Raw genomic sequence first — 22,484 nt, 5'->3', positions numbered from 1 at the left:
GGACAGAGGGTAAAATAGCTGATCTGTAAAAAAACATCCTGCATCGAGATCCACAGGCCAAATCTCAAAGAATATGTTAGAAAATGTGTTCTGATAAGAATTAAAAATTGGAAAAGAAAAAGTCCTGGAATAAATAGTGGGCCAAACACTGATAAATCTGGTTTCAAATAGTCTGCACCACAGGTTTTTAAAGCAGGTGCTTATGGAGGTAGAGGGAACTGGAGTACAGCGGAGGAAGTATCGAGCTACCCATTGTTATAAAATGAAACAGAAAATTAGGAGTTAATTTTAAAGGAGAGGAGCCATTAAATCTTGAAGAGGAAAGAAATGTAAGTACTCATTTACATGAGTCACAGGAAGTTAACATGCTGGTATAGCACGTAAATGGTAGTCACTTTTTTATTACTACGAAATTAGAACACAAAGGTAAGGGGCCTAGAAAATGTTTGGCAGCTGGAAAATAAGCCTAAGTACTCAAAAACTTCCAAAGAAGTTTTTCACGGTGTTCAACCAAACTGTTTTCCAGGCAAGGACAGTATAGGATAACTATGAGAATAAAAGAAAAACTAAAAATTTCAGGAGGACATATGAATGCTGTCTTCTCTTTATCAGATTCACTCATTGGTATATGGTAAAGCCCTCTTCTTGGGTGCAACACACTGAACCATTTGCTTTCACTTAAATAGGCCAGAGCATCCTCAATCTGTGGAACTGTGTATTGGTCTCAGATTGTACATCTCTTCAGTGTTGTATAATCAATACACATCCATATTTTCCCTTTCTTTTTCCTCACAATCACTACAGGTGATGCATAGGGACTCCTCGGCTCAGTGATAATTCACCTTCCTTATGTTTTAGCAGATGCTGCCTAACATCTTTAATCTGCACTGGTGCTAACCAGCAAGAACTCTCTCGGAAAGGTGTGGCCTCTGTCACTCGGTAGCAACTGAGTGTGGTGATTCATCAGAATGGGTCTCGGCCCGAAATGTTGACTGGTTACTCTATTCCATAGAAGCTGCCTAGCCTGCTGTGTTCCCCAGCATTTTGTGTGTGTTAACAGCAACATAACGCTACAATACATGGGAATAACAATGGAAAGGCCTTTACCAGTAAACAAGTGGGTCTAGAATGATTATGATTTGCGTAACCAAAAAACATAAAAATTTGAACATCTCTTTCAAGGGAACATAAGACCATTACCTGTATGATTACTGATGGGCACCATGAAAATTTAATGTTCTTCAAGAAGCAATAATTTAGCTCTCACCAGTATAAACAGAGACTGAAATTGTATTAACAAAATATTTTATAGCTATAACCAACAAAATAAAGAAAAGGGCTCATCATATCTATGCACACAATTGTTGGAACTCATGCAATGCAATCAATCCAGTTTGCTTTGCTTCGCTTAGTCACAGTACCAAAGTGATTCTGCGCTGAAGAACTAGTCCAAGTAAAAATTATAAAAATAGAAATCCACACAACATCCAAGGAAGGTGTTGAACTGACTCCTCTTACCCTTTCTCCAATGTCATGTAGTAACTGGCTTACTGAAGGTTATCTGCACTTTCTCCATGAAACTACAGACTGTGTGGGTATTTCCTGAAAAGCGTATCTGTCCTTCCAAACTGGGTTCTGTGTGCATTTCACTGTGTTCTTCCGCCCAGTTGTTGTTCATCTTTTTTTCTCCTTCTTTCTTGAAACTTCTTTGATTCCGTGCTCTCTCTAGAATGGTTTCCTGCTGTTGTCTGTTTCTTTCCCTCGGGCATCTTACTGGGCAAAATGTTAGCAAGACAAATCCTTTTGGCTAATTTAACAAGACTAAATTATTAATCAAGCAAAAATAGAATACTCACTTGAAATTGTATATTATTAAGTGTTTAATGTAATTAATGTACACTTTTATCAGGAGGGGAGGAGAAGATGGTGGCGCAACGCAGTGTGCGCGGCCGCTCCGGAATGATATCGGTATTTGTTAAGTAGGTACCGTGCACAATCCTGATTTGATGGAGACAGACGTGAGAAGCATGGAGGAACATCTGGAGAAACTTCTGAAATATCACTGCTACTATGCGATCGAGACTCTCCGGAGGGGAAGGCCCCAAATCCTCAACTTTGCCAATTGCTTGGCGACCAGGGCCGGGGTCAAAGCGCTCGGCAGAGATGGTGCTCGGTGCCGGAGGGCTGGTTGGAGGCTCGAAGTTTTCGGATGGACTCAAGAGTCGGCTGTGGTCGGGTGCTTCCAGGATGCTGCATCGGCAAGTTTGCGGCGCTGGAGGTTCATGGCAGGGAGAGTTTTTCTTCCTTCTATCGTCTGCATGAGATGATAGGACTTTCAAGAGACTTTGAGACTTTTTTTTACCGTGCCCATGGTCTGTTCTTTATCAAATTACGGTATTGCTTTGCACTGTTGTAACTATATGTTATATTTATGTGGTTTTTGTCAGTTTTTCGGTCTTGGTTTGTCTTGTGTTTCTGTGATATCATACTGGAGGAACATTGTATCATTTCTTAATGCATGCATTACTAAATGACAATAAAAGAGGACTGCGTGTCCTCATAATCTAATCTATATATATGAAGATTTTATATATATATATAATATCTTTATACATATATATTTATATATATATAAATCTATATATATATTTTTTTAATATATATTTTATATATAGATTTGCTTTTTAAGAAGATCGGGAATTAAATCTCTGAATTAAACTTATTCAATGGTGGGGCAGGCTTGAAGGACCAAGTGGTTTCTGTAATTGATTCACTTATTTACTTTTTTTTTCTCTCTTCTATATTATGTATTGCATTGAACTGCTGCTACTAAGTTAACAAATTTCTCGTCATGTTCCGGTGATTCTGAATCTGATTCTTTCCCCTATTTGCTTATGTTCTTTCATTTGTGAAAGAAGTTGTAGCATGAGTTTCATTATGCTGTGTTCTGCCTTTGAAGTTTACGAAGTCCAAGAGCTCGATACCCTCTGTGGCCATTTCTGCATCATGGTAAAAAAAAGTCTACAACTTATCTGTGTAGATTAGCATGACATTGGAGACTCATGTTGTTTATTGCCACAGTCTGCTTGAGGGCAGAACTGCTAGAACAGCCTGGGATCATTACACTCAGTCCACAGACACTTGCAGAACATCACTAATCCATATTCAGATCTCCAGTGTTTGCAGAAGAATTCTGTCTGGGTTTAGCCAAATAACAAAGCAGATTTCTCCTGATTTGAATCTCCTTGATATGAGGTTTGCTCTTCAGAGATCTCAGGCCACTTTGAATTTTAACCCACAGATTTTAAAGGATATTCTTCTGGATGTGTTAGACAGATTTTCTGGTCCTGCTGCTTAGCACAGTACACCAGAAGTATTTAAGTGATTCAACCAGAATAATTTAATAACTAGTTGATAACAAAGACATATTGATGCTGCTCAGAACAAAGTTAACTGCTGCTAGTATATTGTGCAAAAGGATTCTTATTAATGAAAGAATGAAGATGATTCCAAGCAAATAACTTATGTTTTTGCTCTTTCTGTATGCTGAATTCAGGAGTGATCCGAACTGCTATTGTCAACCTGGACCATGAGAAGAAGGATCATTATGTTTTGGTAACCCAAGCGAAAGACATGGCAGGGCAGGTGGGTGGATTGTCTGGATCAACTACTGGTATCATCACCATCACAGACATCAACGATAATTCTACTGCCCTCACAGTACATTGCGTACAAAACTATGAAGGGAGTTAAACACCTTCTCAAAAATCACCCAAGCCAGAAGCTTTCTTCAGGGTTTTTGATGAGAAAATTTTCAAAAAGATTTTGCTGTTTCTAGGGCAACTAAGAGTGGATGGAGTTGACTGTCTTTCAAATGTGAGTTCTACAAGTTGAAATCCAAATTGACCCACGTGGGACAATGATGTAAAAAAAAGCTTACAAACAGGAAGTGATAGTTGTGCAAAACGAGCTGCATACAAAATGAACAGTGCCTCTAGAGACAGAACATTTCCCTCTAGACATCCATGATATTAAACTTAACTACTGAAACTAAAACTTAACTATTGAAAATAAAAGACTTTCATTAAGTCTTTGGCAAAAGAAGGACAGTCTCAAAGAGTGGTCTTGAAAATAGTTCTATTGCACAGGCCATAACTGTTCTTGCTTTGCAAATGTCATCCTCGATGACATACTTGCTCATGGTAATGTCTGATGAGCAGGCCGGTAACATGGTGCTCACCCAGAATGACGATTGGCTGAGGTACCTATGAAGTAGATTGCGCTCTCGTATTGTATCCTCCACCTAACTGTTACCACTCAGAGCCAAGAAAGGGACAGAATTCACTGAGATAACTTTGGATTAGGAAAGGTCTTTGCTTTGTGATGCACTGCATGTCCTCTGCTTGCTTATACTTGTCTTTGAACAACAGGAAGGATTCTAGCCTTTGCCCGATATATTTTCACTGAGAGGTTGATTACAAATGTGCCACCCACTGCAAAGGCTGTTTTTTGCTTTTCTTACAATCTTATCTTTCATATAGATACTACTCTCAGATGGGCTGAAATTACTTGGGTGCACATTCTTAAGCAGGTTAATCTTAAGTGCAATGACAGTGGACTAATGAGCACTATTGAGGCAGACTCACCCACTATGATCCAACCCAGGTCCAGTCATTGGGCATTTGGTGCATAACGCCGATCTTTGCGCCCTTCTTGTACCTTCAGCATGACAGAATCATGGCTGAAAGATTATAGCTGTGAGCTTAATGTCCAAGGGTACACATTGTATTGAAAGGATAGACAGGGACACAGAGGTGGCGACATTATTCTGTTGTAAAAAAATGAAATCAAATCATTAGAACAAAGGGTCAGAAGATGTTGAATCATTGTGGTTAGAGCTAAAGAACTGAAACGGTAAAAAGACCCAGATAGGAGATGTATACAGAATCCTAAAAAGTAGTAAGGATGTAGCCTACAAATTAGTCATAGTCATAGTCATAGTCATACTTTATTGGTCCCGGGGGAAATTGGTTTTCGTTACAGTTGCACCATAAATAATTAAATAGTAATAAAACCATAAATAGTTAAATAGTAATATGTAAATTATGCCAGGAAATAAGTCCAGGACCACCCTATTGGCTCAGGGTGTCTGACTCTCCAAGGGAGGAGTTGTAAAGTTTGATGGCCACAGGCAGGAATGACTTCCTATGACGCTCTGTGTTGCATCTCGGTGGAATGAGTCTCTGGCTGAAAGTACTCCTGTGCCCAACCAGTACATTATGTAGTGGATGGGAGATAGTGTCCAAGATGGCATGCAACTTAGACAGTTCTTCAAATTCTTCATTTCTAAGCGTGTGGTTCACATATCAGTACAGGTTGAGTCTTTGGTGAAGAAGGCAAATGCAAAGTTAGCATTCATTCTAAGAGGGCTAGAATATAAAAACAAGGATATAATGTTGACATTTTATAAAGCACTGATGAGGCTTCACTTGGAGTACCTTTGGGCAGGTATGGGCCCCTTATCCTAGAAAGGATTGCTGAATCCAGAGGGGGTTCGATGGAGGTTCACAAATATGATTTGTGTCATCCTTTTTACCTACCACGGGAGTTCTCCAGGGTCATTTTGGTAGCAGTATACATTCCTCCTCAGGACAATGTCAATCAGGCTTTGGATGATCTGAGCAATGGGATCAATATGCATGAAACAGCGCATCCTAATGCCTTCACCATTGTTTTGGGAGATTTTAACCAGGCCAGTCTAAAAAAAATCACTAAGCAATTACCATCAACAGATCACTTGCAATACCAGAGGTAAAAACCCACTGGACCTTTGCTACACCACCATCAAGAATCCCTACCTGCTATCCCACTTCGAGAAATCTAATCATCTGGCTGTACTTCTACTCTCTGAGTATAGGCAGAGACTGAAGACTGCAGCACCAGTAGTGAGGACCAAGAAGGTATGGACAAGGGAAGCACAGGAGCTTCTGCAGGACTGCTTTGAATTGGTGGACTGGACTGTTTTCAGGGATTCATCTTCAAACCTGGAGTACCTGGCAAGGCTTTGAAAACCTGTGCCAACCAACTGGCGGGAGTATTCAAGGACATTTTCAACCTCTCATTGCTATGAGCGGAAGTTCCCACTTGCTTTAAAAGGCAAAATTATACCAGTGCCGAAGGAGAATAACGTGAGCTGCCTTAATGACTATCTCCCGGTAGTACTCACATCTGGAGTGATGAAGTGCTTTAGAGGTTGGTCATGACTAGACTGAACTCCTGCCTCAGCTAGGACCTGGACACATTGCAATTTGCCTACCACCACAATAGGTCAATGGCAGATGCAACTTCAATGGCTCTCCATGTGGCTTTAGACTACCTGGACTGCACAAACATCTATGTCAGGATGCTGTTCATTGACTATAGCTCAGCATTTAATACCATCATTCCCACAATCCTGATTGAGAAGTTACAGAACCTAAGCCTCTGTACCTCCCTCTGCAATTGGATCATTGACCTCTTAACTGGAAGACCACAATCTGTGTGGATTGCTGATAACATCTCCTCCGCACTGACGATCAACACTGGTGCACCTCAGGGGTGTGTGCTTAGCCCACTGTTCTACTCTCTATATACACATGACTGTGTGGCTAGGCATAGCTCAAATACCATATAAATTTGTTGACGATACAACCATTGCTGGTAAAATCTCAGCTTCTGATGAGTGGGTGTACAGGAGTGAGACATGCCATCTAGTGGAGTGGTGCCACAGCAACAACCTGGCACTCAACATCAGTAAGACAAAAGAGCTGATTGTGGACTTCTGGAAGTGTAAGACGAAGGAACACATACCAATCCTCATGGAGGGATCACAAGTGGAGAGAGGGAGCAGTTTCAAGTTCCTGGGTGTCAAGATCTCTGAGGATCTAAACTGGTCTCAACATATCAATGCAGTTACAAAGAAGGCAGGACAGTGGCTATACTTTATTAGGGTTTTGAAGAGATTTGGTATGTCAACAAATACACTCTAAAACTTCTACAGGTGTATCATGGAGAGCATTCTGACAGGCTGCATCACTCTCTGGTATAGGGGGCTACTGCACAGGACAGAAAGAAGCTGCAGAGGGTTATAAATTTAGTCGGCTCCATCTTGTGTACTAGCCTACAAAGTACCCAGGACATCTTCAAGGAGTGGTATCTCAGAAAGGCAGCATCCAATACTAAGGACCTCCAGCACCCAGGGCATGCCCTTCTCTCACTGTTACCATCAGGTAGGATGTACAGAAGCCCTAAGGCACACACTCAGTGATTCAAAAACAGCTTCTTCCCCTCTGCCATCTGATTCCTAAATGGACATTGAACCCTTGGACACTACTTTGCTTTTTTAAATATTTAGTATTTCTGTTTTTTGCATGATTTTTAATCTATTCAATGTATGAATACTGTATAAAGTATACTGAATGAGATTTATATATTATTATTATTATTTTTCTTCTATATTATGTATTGCATTGAACTGCTGCTGCTAAGTTAACAAATTTCACGTCACGTGCCGATGATAATAAACTTGATTCTGATGATTCCAGGATTGAATGGCTTTTCATTTGAAGAGTGACTGATGGCTCTGGGGTTGTATTAAGTAGAATTCAGAAGAATGAATCCTCATTGATACCTATCGAATGGTGAAAGGCCTTGATAGATTGGATATGGAAAGGATATTCCCTATGATGGGAGACAAGAGGACACAGCCTCAGAATAGAGGGATGTCCTTTTAGAATGGAGATGAGGAGGAATTTCTTTCGCGACATGGCAGTGAATCTGTGGAATTCTTTGCCACAGGCAGCTGTGGAGGCCAAGTCTTCATGTGTATTTAAGGCAGAGGTTAATAGATTCTTGATCAGTCAGAGTTTGAAGGGATACGATGAGGAGGCAGGAAATTGGAGCTGAGAGAAAAATTGATTCAGCCATGATGAAATGGTGGAGCAGATTTGATGGGCCAAATGGCCTAATTCTGCTCCTATATATATGGTCTTATGGTCTTTTAGTACATGTATGGATTGTGTCCTTGCCAAGCAACAGGAGAATCTCAGCAGAACGGTCAAATTTGGGGATCTTGTCAGATATGTCATCATGGTGTGAATGTCCACATGTAGATTCAGGTACTGGGATTTCATCCTTGTTGCTGGGAATATGGTCGCACTCAATGAGGGCTGGCAGGGGTAAGCAGACCTCCCCTCCTACTGACTCCATGATGAATTCACTGTCTCTGCTTCTGGCAACTTCTGATGTTCCAGAACATGTCTTTAGCATGTGTGGGGAAGTAGCTTCATCTGATGGAATCTCAGCCAGCCCGCTGCAGTGCTCTGCTGTCTGTCTGCTAGAATAATAGCCCAAGGAGCTGGCCCTGAATTTACAGTTGTATCTGGGTCTAGTTCTTCTGAAGTGTCAATAGATTCTTGGTTCATCAGTTTCTGTCACAACAACAGATTCGGCAGTGTAGCAGATACGACGATTGTGCCCGTGAATATGCATGTGTCAGCTAACTATTATTTCACAGTGATAGTATTTAACTCCATTCTTTTTGTCATAGTACTTGACAAGACTTGAGCAAAGCACAGCAATATTTTGTTGCCAGCTTGCATTCGTCCCTGCTTGAAAAACTAAACTGTCGAGTCAACTGACTCTGAAGACTAGCGGCATTCATTTTGGGAATAAACGGGACCTTTTCAGAATGGCAGGCGGTGACTAGTGGGGTACCACAAGGCTCAGTGCTGGGACCCCAGTTGTTTACAATATAAATGACTTGGATGAGGGAATTAAATGCAGCATCTCCAATTTTGCGGATGACACGAAGCTGGGTGGCAGTGTTAGCTGTGAGGAGGATGCTAAGAGGATGCAGGGTGACTTGGATAGGTTGGGTGAGTGGGCAAATTCATGGCAGATGCAATTTAATGTGGATAAATGTGAAGTTATCCACTTTGGTGGCAAAAATAGGAAAACAGATTATTATCTGAATGATGGCCGATTAGGAAAAGGGGAGGTGCAACGAGACCTGGGTGTCATTATACACCAGTCATTGAAAGTGGGCATGCAGGTACAGCAGGCGGTGAAAAAGGCGAATGGTATGCTGGCATTTATAGCGAGAGGATTCGAGTACAAGAGCAGGGAGGTACTACTGCAGTTGTACAAGGCCTTGGTGAGACCACACCTGGAGTATTGTGTGCAGTTTTGGTCCCCTAATCTGAGGAAAGACATCCTTGCCATAGAGGGAGTACAAAGAAGGTTCACCAGATTGATTCCTGGGATGGCAGGACTTTCATATGAAGAAAGACTGGATGAACTGGGCTTGTACTCGTTGGAATTTAGAAGATTGAGGGGGGATCTGATTGAAACGTATAAGATCCTAAAGGGATTGGACAGGCTAGATGCAGGAAGATTGTTCCCGATGTTGGGGAAGTCCAGTACGAGGGGCCACAGTTTGAGGATAGAGGGGAAGCCTTTTAGGACCAAGATTAGGAAAAACTTCTTCACACAGAGAGTGGTGAATCTGTGGAATTCTCTGCCACAGGAAACAGTTGAGGCCAGTTCATTAGCTATATTTAAGAGGGAGTTAGATATGGCCCTTGTGGCTATGGGGGTCAGGGGGTATGGAGGGAAGGCTGGGGCGGGGTTCTGAGTTGGATGATCAGCCATGATCATAATAAATGGCGGTGCAGGCTCGAAGGGCCGAATGGCCTACTCCTGCACCTATTTTCTATGTTTCTATGTTTCTATATTTAGTTATTACTTTCAGCCGCAGTGTGGGCTTTATTTTAGATTTGAGAGTTTTAGTTAGCAGCCCGGCTTGGCCTAGCATTTATTGTTTTCTTTTCCCTCTAACTCCGTCTGTATTGAAGTCTGTGATCTATTGACCCACTTCAGTGTCTCTTGGGCCATATCCATATGTTTCCAAGTTGAGACCTTGGACACTTCTCAACTTCAACCCTAAATGAGGGTTCATCCTTCTTTGGGTTTGAATCTGAAGCAGAGGATGCAGGTTCAGGAGGAGGACTGGGTAAAAATCTGGTGTGAAGCATGAAAGGAAGCTGGTTCCTATCCTGGTCTGCTGTTTTGATTTCACCCTCTGTTGAGCAACCATGTCATATTAGAGGGCTTGCACCAATGGTCAGTTCTTCAGTCACCTTCCCAGAGAGATCACCACAATCAGCAGGGAAAAAAAAACCAAGTTGTCCAAATAATAAAAGTAAGCAAATAACATTCAGAACTGAAGTTCACGAAAGTAAATCCACAGCCTCAAATCGTGTCATATCCCATAGCCTCAGTTCTATGCAGCGATGAGTAAACCTCATAGAGCAGCAAGCCCATTCCTCTCCTCTGGCCCGATAGCCTGACCTTTTCAATCTGGCCTGGCACTTATATTGGCCAAACAGCAGGACGCACCTCACACTTGGACCTGCGTCCAGCTGCTTTGATACCGCTCTCTGGTCTGGGCCCCACTGCCTCCATTCACCCTGGACACCACCTTTTCAATCTGGCCCATTGCTTAAGTTGGTCAGACATCAGCTTGTTCATCATTGTCAGGCCCCTCAACTATGCCTTACCTCGGTTCTGCCACTTTAAATCAACGCCAAGTCCACTCTAGCAGGCAAACATTGCCCTCATTCCCTGCTCTTGGACCCGGGGCCCACTGCCTTGATTCGTCCCATACATGCCACCCTGCAACCATCCTGCACCTCCAAGACTTCAGTTCACACCACAAAAATGCCAGGTTATACAAGCAGTTCAAAAGTTCAACTCTGAGTTACAAGCTATTGATTGCAGTGACCATTTTTGAGAAAAAATGTGAGTAATAAAGTAGTTAATTGTTGTGTTTGCTGCCAGTGTTTCACCAGCGCCATCTTAAATTGGGTTAAATCCCAAGGCCAAAGGATATGTAACAGTTGCAGTCTAATTTAGGACTTGTCAACTACTATAACAGGTTTCTGCCAAACCTAGCTACTGTGCTCCACCCCTTGAACTCATTACTACAGATTGGGAAGAAATAGCAATGGACAAAGCAGTGTGAGGTGGCTTTCCAAAAGGTAAAGGAAATGGTGACGTCGGACACATCACGTTCCACATCATCCAGTGAAGCTTGCCATGCACTGTTCGAGATGTCAACAGTTCTGCAGTCCCAGAGTCAACTCCTACAACCACCACGGAGGAAGCCCCAGAACCTGAGATTGTTTCTCAGCCAGAAGTCTGTCCTTCCAAGCAGAGTCCCACAAGAGTAAGAAAGCAACAATAGTAACGAAGTCTTTTGGCCTGAATGGGAGAATTTAAAGTTTAGTATACTGTGGATGTCTCTATTGTATTTGCATTGCATAGTGTACCATATATAAATATATATAAATGCATATAAATTGAGATGTATTCTATATTGAGTTGGAGTTTATACTGTTGCTAACCAAGGAGGGGTGTTGTGTATTTAATATTTTAGATGCATTTGAGTAATATTGTAAAAACATACTTTAATTAAGCATTCTTGTTCATTTAAATGATTCATTACAGGTTATGAATTGGGTTCCTTAAAGTTGTTTGGTTCCTTAGTGTTGTTATAACCATGGGTGGTAATGGGGACAAACTCCCACTACCTATTTATTCTTCTAATGGTGTGAGCCTCAAATAGCCTTTGACAACCAAGTTCTACTCCTGACTGTCAATTGTGACTTAGCTACTAAGATGAGTGGAACCATCTTTACTAACAGGAGAAGGGTCAAAGGCAGGTTACTGGTGCCTTAAAACCAGTCGCTTTGGGCAGATGAGGCTCATCAGCCATGGTTGACAGCTCATCTGGGAGAAAGAAAACTCTGATCTCAAACCTCTGCTGCCTTGTGGCTACACCCACTCATGGGGAAGGCTTCAGGAGTAAACCCCAAATGAAAAATCCAGAGCTGGAGTCCCTAAGGCAAGTCCAATGGGTTCAATGTTGAATGGCAACTCCTGAGACACTGCTGGTACCAAACTGAATCGGTCTCTGCCGTTCCTTTGGGTTCATCAAATGAGTGGGCGGGGGGAGCTTGCTACACAAGCAACCGCATTCTCTCCATATCATACTGCTCAGGCTTGCATATCTAGACAGCAAGGATGCAATATTCATGGTCAACTCTGACTGACAGAGACCTCACATCACATCACGGGTTATATATAAAAATAAGTGAAATGCATACATCATAACACTACCACATCATATGTGTGTGACTTGCTTAAAGTAAAAACAAAGTTAGATTCACATTTCAGACTCACATCTTTCCCTTCCAATTAGTTTGACATTTTGGAGTTACAAAACATAAAAAATTATCACTTCTAACCAAATGGAAGCAAAGACTGTATGACTGCACAGTGCGGTACATAGGACTATCATGTTTTGTTTCACAGGGCAAGAAACAAAAGAAAACATTGACTCATTTCATATATGTTTGAGACAAAACATGCATATTCTGGTCTTTAACTGAAAATGCAAGTCTTTCAAAGGTACGCATTAAAACAACTCTGGAGAAAGCTTAACTTGTCAAAATCAATTGCAGATGAGTTAGAAAGATCTCAAAAGATGTTTATGTAGAGCATCAGAGCTGAAAATCAAAGTCAGGTCAAAAGGAATCAGCGGAAAAAAAATTGCAATTAGCAGTGAATTAAACAGAAGGCAAAACAGTACTTTTATCACAGTAGCAACTCCCCCAGGTAGAGCATCATGCCAAGAGGTAACATTGCAAGGCTGTGATGAGAGAAATCTGTGAGGATAAAGTTTGTCATTCAACAATTTTAGTGAGTCAAACCTCATTAAAATGTGTAATGAGTGTTGAAACCAGTACAAAAATTATGATGATTTTTGATATACGTTAGTTATACACTTTACTCATTAGAACACTCAGGCTCAGTTAGAATTCATCATTTACAACTTGTGAACTGATGTACAAGCTGATACAGGTATGTCTGTAAATGTAATGACTGAACAAGCTTTCATGTCTTGGCTGGCATGCTCCAAAAACTCCGCAAGGAAATATTTCTTACAACAGCACTCCACCAACAGATCTGGTTTTCTTTAATTTCAATTTACTTTCAAATCATAGAGCGTTAATTTGATTTTCTCTCTAATATTAGATTACCATGAACTTGTCTAACTTTGGTAAACCATCAGCTCATAGAGATCACAGGCATAATGTTTTCCCATCAATTGCATTAATGATAAAGAAATCAAGGCAACAAGAAGCAAATATTTTCACTGTTACTATGTATGGCAGCAATTTAATTACAAAGCTGGAAACATGGAAAGTACACTCTTTCATGATGCCATACTTTTACTGCAAGATTGCACAAAGCTTGTGACAAACTCATTTGGACTTGTGTCGGACCTAATTGCATCATCATTCTAAAGCCACCAACAGAATATGCCAAAGACATTGTTAATGAAGGCCATCGAACAAACATAAAAGGAAGGATATCTTGTGCAGCAATAGATCTGTTAGTTCAACATAAAATCAGCAATTGTCCAGGTTCCCCAGCAAATCCAATGTCAGCTTTACAAGAACTGATGAAATGATTGAAGTGAAATTAGAAAAATGCTGGCAGTACTCAGCAGGTCAGGCAGCATCAGAGAGAATTTGCTTTAACTAAAAAGCCTTCATCAGAATTAGCGGTTAGAAAACGAGCACATTTTAAGACTTCATATTTTTTATTATGTCTGACCCATGGCAACTCTTAGAGCAATCCTATCAGTCCATGTACATTCCTGTAGTCTACTTCCGATCACAAACCCAGAAACCCAGGATAGATGAAAGGTCTCAACCTGAAACGTTGATTGTTCATTTTTCTCCACAGATGATTCCTGGCCTGTTAAGTTCCTTGAGCATTTTGTGTGTTGGTCCAGCACTTGCAGTCTGTCGAATCTACAGAATTCTTCTTCAACATTCTAACATTGGCTTGCTCTGGGGACAATTTGCAGTGGCCAATTAGACGATTGACCAGCATAACTGTGGAAGAAAGCAGAAGCGTTAGAAATGAACGTATGCGCAGTCACAGGATGAATGTACAAGATCCGCATGCGTACAGCAGTGGAGGATGGGATTGAACCCAGAACCAAGCAGGAACTGTGAGGCAGCATCAGGGATGAAGGGATGTCTCCCTGTGTCTCAATTACCTAGCACCCCATGAGTTAATGTTGCTGTTGCTTTTTCAGATCTACACATTAGCCTACAGTTGTCAATGACTTCAGTGGATTTTTTTTTGTAGAAATTGTCAATTCTCAAACTATGAAAGCTAGAACCTGCAGCTTGATTACAGCTCTGCTCTATATGCTAGTCTCCAAATAGTGAGGACAGATAATGGCCCACTGTTCAACAGTGATCGTTTCAGGAATAAATTCTTCTCAGGCTTCTAGCCAGGTACAGGTGTCAATTTTAACCAACATTTTGATGACAAGCTCTGCCATCTTCATCAGGAATGATGCTTAGGCACGTCTAGTCCAATGGTATACAGTGGCATGCAAAAGTTTGGGCACCCCTGGTCAAAATTTCTGTTACTGTGAATAGTTAAGTGAGTAGAAGATGAACTGATATTCAAAAGTCATAAAGTGAAAGGCGAAACATTCTTTTCAATATTTCAAGCAAGATTAGTGTATTACTTTGTTTTGTTCAATTTTAGAGTGAAAATAAGAAAGGAGAACCATGCAAAAGTTTGGACACCCCAAGAGATTTGGGCTCTCAGATAACTTTTACTAAGGTCTCAGACCTTAATTAGCTTGTTAGGGCTATGGCTTGTTCACAGTCATCGTTAGGAAAGGCCAGGTGATGCAAATTTCAAGCTTTATAAATACCCTGATTCCTCAAACCTTGTCCCAACAATCAGCAGCCATGGGCTCCTCTAAGCAGCTGCCTAGCACTCTGAAAATTAAAATAAATGATGCTCGCAAAGCAGGTGAAGGCTATGAAAAGATAGCAAAGCATTTTCAGGTAGCCGTATCCTCAGTTCCTAATGTAATTAAGAAATGGCAGTTAACAGGAATGGTGGAGGTCAAGTTGAGGTCTGGAAGACCAAGAAAACTTTCCAAGAGAACTGCTCGTGGAATTACTAGAAAGGCAAATCAAAACCCCTGTTTGACCGCAAAAGACGTTCAGGAAGATTTAGCAGACTCTGGAGTGGTGGTACACTGTTCTACTGTGCAGCAACACCTATACAACTATGACCTTCATGGAAGAGTCATCAGAAGAAAACCTTTCCTGCATCCTCACCACAAAATTCAGCGTCAGGAATTTGCAAAGGAACATCTCAACAAGCTTGATGTATTTTGGAAACAAGTCCTGTGAACTGATGAAGTTAAAATAGAACTTTTTGGTTGCAATGAGCAAAGGTATGTTTGGCGGAAAAGGGTGCAGAATTTCATGAAAAGAATGCCTCTCCAACTGTTAAGCATGGGGGTGGATTGATCATACTTTGGGCTTGTGTTGCAGCCAGTGGCACGGGGAAAATTTCACTGGTAGAGGGAAGAATGAATTCAATTAAATACCAGAAAATTCTGGAAGCAAACATCACACCATCTGCAAAAAGCTGAAGATGAAAAGTGGATGGCTTCTACAACAGGATAATGATCCGAAACACACCTCAAAATCCACAATGGACTACCTCAAGAGGCCCAAGCTGAAGGTTTTGCCATGGCCCTCACAGTCCCCTGACCTAAACATCATCATTGAGAATCTGTGGATAGACCTCAAAAGAGCAGTGCATGCAAGATGGCCCAAGAATCTCACAGAACTAGAAGCCTTTTGCAAGGAAGAATGGGCAAAAATCCCCCAAACAAGAATTGAAAGACTCTTAGCTGGCTACAGAAAGCATTTACAAGCTGTGATACTTGCCAAAGGGGGTATGACTAAGTACTGACCATGCAGGGTGCCCAAACTTTTGCTTCGGGCCCTTTTCCTTTTTTGTTATTTTGAAACTGTACAAGATGAGGGAATTAAATGCAGCATCTCCAAGTTTGCGGATGACACGAAGCTGGGTGGCAGTGTTAGCAGTGAGGAGGATGCTAAGAGGATGCAGGGTGACTTGGATAGGTTGGGTGAGTGGGCAAACTCATGGCAGATGCAATTTAATGTGGATAAATGTGAAGTTATCCACTTTGGTGGCAAAAATAGGAAAACAGATTATTATCTGAATGGTGGCCGATTAGGAAAAGGGGAGGTGCAACGAGACCTGGGTGTCATTATACACCAGTCATTGAAAGTGGGCATGCAGGTACAGCAGGCGGTGAAAAAGGCGAACGGTATGCTGGCATTTATAGCGAGAGGATTGGAGTACAGGAGCAGGGAGGTACTACTGCAGTTGTACAAGGCCTTGGTGAGACCACACCTGGAGTATTGTGTGCAGTTTTGGTCCCCTAATCTGAGGAAAGACATCTTTGCCATAGAGGGAGTACAAAGAAGGATCTGATTGAAACGTATAAGATCCTAAAGGGATTGGACAGGCTAGATGCAGGAAGATTGTTCCCGATGTTGGGGAGGTCTAGAACGAGGGGTCACAGTTTGAGGATAGAGGGGAAGCCTTTTAGGACCGAGGTTAGGAAAAACTTCTTCACACAGAGAGTGGTGAATCTGTGGAATTCTCTGCCACAGCAAACTGTTGAGGCCAGTTCATTAGCTATGTTTAAAAGGAAGTTAGATATGGCCCTTGTGGCTACAGGGGTCAGGGGGTATGGAGGGAAGGCTGGGTTCTGAGTTGGATGATCAGCCATGATCATAATAAATGGCGGTGCAGGCTCGAAGGGCCGAATGGCCTACTCCTGCACCTATTTTCTATGTTTCTATGTTTCTAAGATGGAAATAAAAAAGTAATCTTGCTTAAAATATTAATGTTAAAACTTTAACTTTATGCCTTTTGGAAATTAGGTAATCTTTTACTCGCTTAGCTATTCACAGTAACAGAAATTTTGACCAGGGGTGCCCAAACGTTTGCATGTCACTGTATGTACTCAACTCCCATCGTCCATCCCTCCTGACTGGTTAGTCCTCAATCAATCAGGTTTCCAATGTCCCACCTTGTTTAAATTCATATTCCAGTTCTTGCTCAAAGAGAGACCTTCATCTTTGTTAAAATTCTTATTTCAATGTTTTCCTTCGCCAGACAATTCCAAAAGCCATTGGCGCAGCATAGTATCTTTGTGCCATCAAAGTCAATCCTGTAGTCACTGCGTTTGCAATGTTCTGCTACTGTCGATTTTGCTGGTAGCGGAAATGGAGACATGCCTTGCACTCCTTGATGCAAGTTTCCACCGTGCATCCTGTCTGGCTGATATACGCTGCTCTGCATTCACAGAGAATTCTGTAAGTGCCAGCCATCCTGAGACCCAAGTCATCTTTGACCCGTATAAACTGGAATTTGAGATTCTTTAGAGTTTGTGGATGGGATTAATCTGGTATTTCTTCAGGATGCTGGTGATTTTATATGGTTTCTGGAAGCCTGGTTAAGGAAGCCATTGAAATAAGACTAGAGAATAAGAATTTTAACAAGGACAAAGTTCTCACTCTAAGTAAGAGCGGGAATACGATTTTAAACAAGATGGGACAGCAGAAACCTGACTGATTGAGTACTAACCAATCAGGAGGGACGGGCAACAGATTAGATATGCCTAGGCATTATCCCTGATGAAGATGGCAGAGTTTGTCATCGAATGTTGGTTAAAATTAACACTTGTACCCGGCTGGAAGCCCAAGAAGAGTTTATGTATCATATACTCTGGGAAAGTACTGGAGCCTTTTTCCACATTTCAGGAAGTTTGCATATTTTCTTCATACATTGTACAATGAAGCTCACTGGCAAGGCCATAGTGAAGTGCATTGATTTATATAAATGACTGGGAAAGTCATCATTACTGCTATTGTCAAGGGAAAAATCAGGGAAGGAAGAATGTTATTGCTGAGCATTGCTACGTTCAGCAACAGGAATACCACCAGCCACAATTACGTTTTCACACCCTATCTTTCTGAGATGTGGAAGATATCTTCAAGGAGCAGTGCCTCAGAAAGGCGATGTCCATTACTGAGGAACTCCAAGACCCAGGACAAGCCCTCTTCTCATTGTTACCATTCGGAAGGCGGTATAGAAACCTGAAGGTACACATTCAGTGATTCAGGAACAGCTTCTTCCCCCCTGCCATCCGATTCCTAAATAGATATTGAACCCATGAATGAAAACTCATTTTTTTCTTTCTTTTAATATGTATTATTTCTGTTTTTGCACATATAGATACTTACTGTAATTTATTTACTTGGTTATTTATTTATTCATTTTTCTTTCTATATTATCATTTATTGCATGGAACTGCTGCTGCTAACAAATTTCAGGACACATGCAGATGATAATAAACATGATTCTGATTCCGAGATATTTCATGAAATAGATGCCCATAGTTACATGGAGAAGGTAAACCTAAGAGGAGGGCTGAAAGTTTAAGCAGGCAATCAGATTTAGTTTTATACTATTACAGTCCTGGGATAAATTTGTTGAGAAAGTCAGTAATTACGGAAGCAAGCAAACTACTCTGTGTAACATGCAGCCACTTGAAATGACATGCTGTGAAAGTCCCAATGCCCACAGCGTCGCACGCGTTGCAAGTCTTGGAATGAATGCATCGGTCTTCAAAGTCTCTGAAGAAAAACATTCAGTATTAAAGAATCCAGAACCCAAGGCTGGAACTGAAATTGAAACAGGACGACACAGTTGCTATAACAGCTATCACTGTCTCCTATGGAAGTCATGAAAACTCTACCCATTGGACAGACAGAAGCCTGTCTCACCTAACGGACAGAGTGATAAAGTGACATAAAGTGAAAGGAAATTTCTCTTCAGGAAGTGGGAAGGTAGCATCTTTCCCACTGTCATAAGACTATTGAATGGACTTCTAGTACAATAGGATGAATTCTGACCTCACAATCTATCTTATCGTGGCCTTGCAATTAATTTGCACTACTCGTTCTGTTTAACAGTAGTGCTATATTCTGTATTGTTATTTTCTTTCTTTCGTATTACCTTGCTGTACTGACATGATGAAATGATCTTTAAGGATGGTATGAAAAACACTGTACCAATTTGCCAAAGTCAGCTATTTATTTTACTTAACAAGAGAGGAATACAGTCTTTGATTCAACAACAATGAATGGTGCATTTAGCAGCTTGAAGAATGAGGCTCTTTGTGTGATCCCTGGTTTATTATTTATTGTAATGCTGTTCTTTTTCAAGGTAATGTGGGAAATGTTTGAGAATGCCCAGTATCTTATGCAGGGTAATAAAGATCAGCCATTTCCTACATTGTGCTCAGCAGTCAGCCTGTATAATTAATCACACAACTGGAGACAAACAGTGGTATTTTACTCTGGATAGGTCATAATAAAATGATAAATGATGCAGCATATTACATTCAGATGATCTGAAACTTCTTGGCCACCCCTCAATATATCTAAGTCTTAAAGCATCTAACTGTTTTCTCCAAAGAATTGTCCTGGCTTGGACTAATGGTTCAGATTGTTGATCACTTGTTGTACAAAGATAATGGCCTGTAGATCTTTTGCTGTTAAAGTTGCTATGAGGGACATAGATAGTGGGAATGTACAGATAGATAGTCTTTTTCCCAGGGCTGGGAATGAAGAACAAGAGGGAATAGGTTTAAGAAGATATGGGAGAGATTTACTAGAAACCTGAGGGTAAACCTTTTCACTCAGTGAATGGTCAGTATAAGGATGGAACAGTCAAAAGAAATGGCTGAGGCAGAAACAAAATTTAAATGGTGCTTGTACAGGGACATGGATAGGAAAGGTTTAAAGGGAACTGAGCTAAATGGTGGCAAGTGAAGCTATCTAATGACACTACAATTCCAAATTCTTGCACAGTACTAATCAAGAATCTCATTCCGTTCACACCCCCTCTGCACTCATCTCCTCAAACCTTACCAACCCCCAAAATGTCTGTGTATCTTAATTTTAGCAGAATGTCCCTCCCTCCCTCCACAACCTGCCCAACCCCACTCCCTAGCCCATCATTAGAAACATAGAAACATAGAAACATAGAAAATAGGTGCAGGAGTAGGCCATTCGGCCCTTCGAGCCTGCACCGCCATTTATTATGATCATGGCTGATCATCCAACTCAGAACCCAGCCTTCCCTCCATACCCCGTGACCCCTGTAGCCACAAGGGCCATATCTAACTTCCTTTTAAACATAGCTAATGAACTGGCCTCAACAGTTTGCTGTGGCAGAGAATTCCACAGATTCACCACTCTCTGTGTGAAGAAGTTTTTCCTAACCTCGGTCCTAAAAGGCTTCCCCTCTATCCTCAAACTGTGACCCCTCGTTCTAGACCTCCCCAACATCGGGAACAATCTTCCCGCATCTAGCCTGTCCAATCCCTTTAGGATCTTATACGTTTCAATCAGATCCCCCCTCAATCTTCTAAATTCCAACGAGTACAAGCCCAGTTCATCCAGTCTTTCTTCATATGAAAGACCTGCCATCCCAGGAATCAATCTGGTGAACCTTCTTTGTACTCCCTCTATGGCAAGGATGTCTTTCCTCAGATTAGGGGACCAAAACTGCACACAATACTCCAAGTGTGGTCTCACCAAGGCCTTGTACAACTGCAGTAGTACCTCCCTGCTCCTGTACTCGAATCCTCTCGCTATAAATGCCAGCATACCGTTTGCCTTTTTCACCGCCTGCTGTACCTGCATGCCCACTTTCAATGACTGGTGTATAATGACACCCAGGTCTCGTTGCACCTCCCCTTTTCCTAATCGGCCACCATTCAGATAATAATCTGTTTTCCTATTTTTGCCACCAAAGTGGATAACTTCACATTTATCCACATTAAATTGCATCTGCCATGAGTTTGCCCACTCACCCAACCTATCCAAGTCACCCTGCATCCTCTTAGCATCCTCCTCACTGCTAACACTGCCACCCAGCTTCGTGTCATCCGCAAACTTGGAGATGCTGCATTTAATTCCCTCATCCAAGTCATTAATATATATTGTAAACAACTGGGGTCCCAGCACTGAGCCTTGCGGTACCCCACTAGTCACCGCCTGCCATTAGTGAGCATGTATCATCTGATGGATTCCTCAGTTGTGGAAATGCATCTCCAAACCATTCTGACTTCTTCATCCACACCTTTTAAATTTATCATCAAATCAGAATCAGGATTATTATCACTGGAATCTGTCGTTGAATTTGTTAACTTAGCAGCAGCAGTATAATGAAAGACAAGATAATATAAAAAGAGAAAAAAATCTCTTATAGACTCCATAGACTCTGTCATACTCTCCATAAGTATGCCTTCATCTACTTAGATGATATCCTAATCTTCTCGAAGTCCACGGAAGAGCACATCACTCACCTCAGGGACATTTCAAAGAGGCTTCTAGATGATGGGCTTTATGTCAAGCTGGAGAAGTCCGAATTCCATGTGAACACTGTTTCGTTCTTGGGTTTTATCATCTCCAATGGTAATTTCAAGATGGTCTCCACTAAGACCCAGGCAGTCAGAGACTGGCCACCACAATCCAATGAGAAACAAGTCCAACATTTCCTGGGATTTGCCAGCTTTTACCAGATGCTTTTCTCAGATGCTTTTCTTGCTGTTACCATCAGGTCGGTGAGAGGTGCAGAGACCTGCAGGCACACACTTGGCAATTCAGGAACAGCTTCTTCTCCTCTGCCATCTGATTCCTAAATGGACATTCAACCCATGAACACTATCTCACTTTCTAATTTATATTATTTCTGTTTTTTGCACAATTTTTAGTCTATTTAATGTAAGTATACTGTAATTGATTTACTTATTTAATTATTTTTCTTCTTCTTCTTCTATATTATGTATTGCATTGAACTGCTCCTGGGAAGTTAACAGACTTCATGGCCATGCCGGTGATAATAAACCTGATTCTGAGGTCAGTGGCAGCCCCGCTGACGACCCTAGCTAAGAAATCCACAGGGCCTTTTGTTTGGACTACCAAAGTGGCTGCTTTTGCATAGCGTAAACAGTAGTTCACAACAGCTCCCATTTTGGTTTCACCTAACCTAGACCTTCCTTTCATCATGGAGGTGGACGCCTCAGATGTAGGAGTGGGTGGAGTGATGTCTCAAAGGTCACCTTCCGATGGTAAACTGCTCCCATGTGCATTCTTCTCCAGGTGCCTGTCCCCAGCAGAGGTGAACTACGACATTGGGAATAGAGAGCTGCTGGTGTTGGAAGAATGGCGTCACTGACTTGAGGGGGCCATTTTTAGGGTTTGAACAGACCATAAGAACCTGGCTTCTATTCAAGATGCCAAGAGACTGAATTCCAGTCAGTCCTGGCGGTCTCTTTTCTTTAACCATTTTAAATTTTGTCCTGACCTATTGACAGAGTTTAAAAAAACAGGAAACAGATGCTTTGTCCTGTCAGTTCAACAAATCATGGGCAAGAG

The 22,484-nt window shown here is 41.5% G+C and overlaps 1 long non-coding RNA gene across 1 annotated transcript in view; it reads left to right on the top strand.

The window, feature by feature from the left end:
* The first annotated feature begins 3,553 nt into the window (after positions 1-3,553).
* Positions 3,554-22,484, top strand: part of LOC134337036 (uncharacterized) — a 33,533-nt gene continuing 14,602 nt past the window's right edge. Inside the window, exon 1 of the long non-coding RNA XR_010015916.1 lies at positions 3,554-3,645. This is a non-coding gene — a long non-coding RNA (uncharacterized LOC134337036). The remainder of the gene's footprint in view (positions 3,646-22,484) is intronic.

This window comes from Mobula hypostoma, chromosome 2 (assembly GCF_963921235.1).
Source record: "Mobula hypostoma chromosome 2, sMobHyp1.1, whole genome shotgun sequence".
Lineage (NCBI taxonomy): Eukaryota > Metazoa > Chordata > Chondrichthyes > Myliobatiformes > Myliobatidae > Mobula > Mobula hypostoma.
This window is presented reverse-complemented; position numbering and strand designations above follow the sequence as displayed.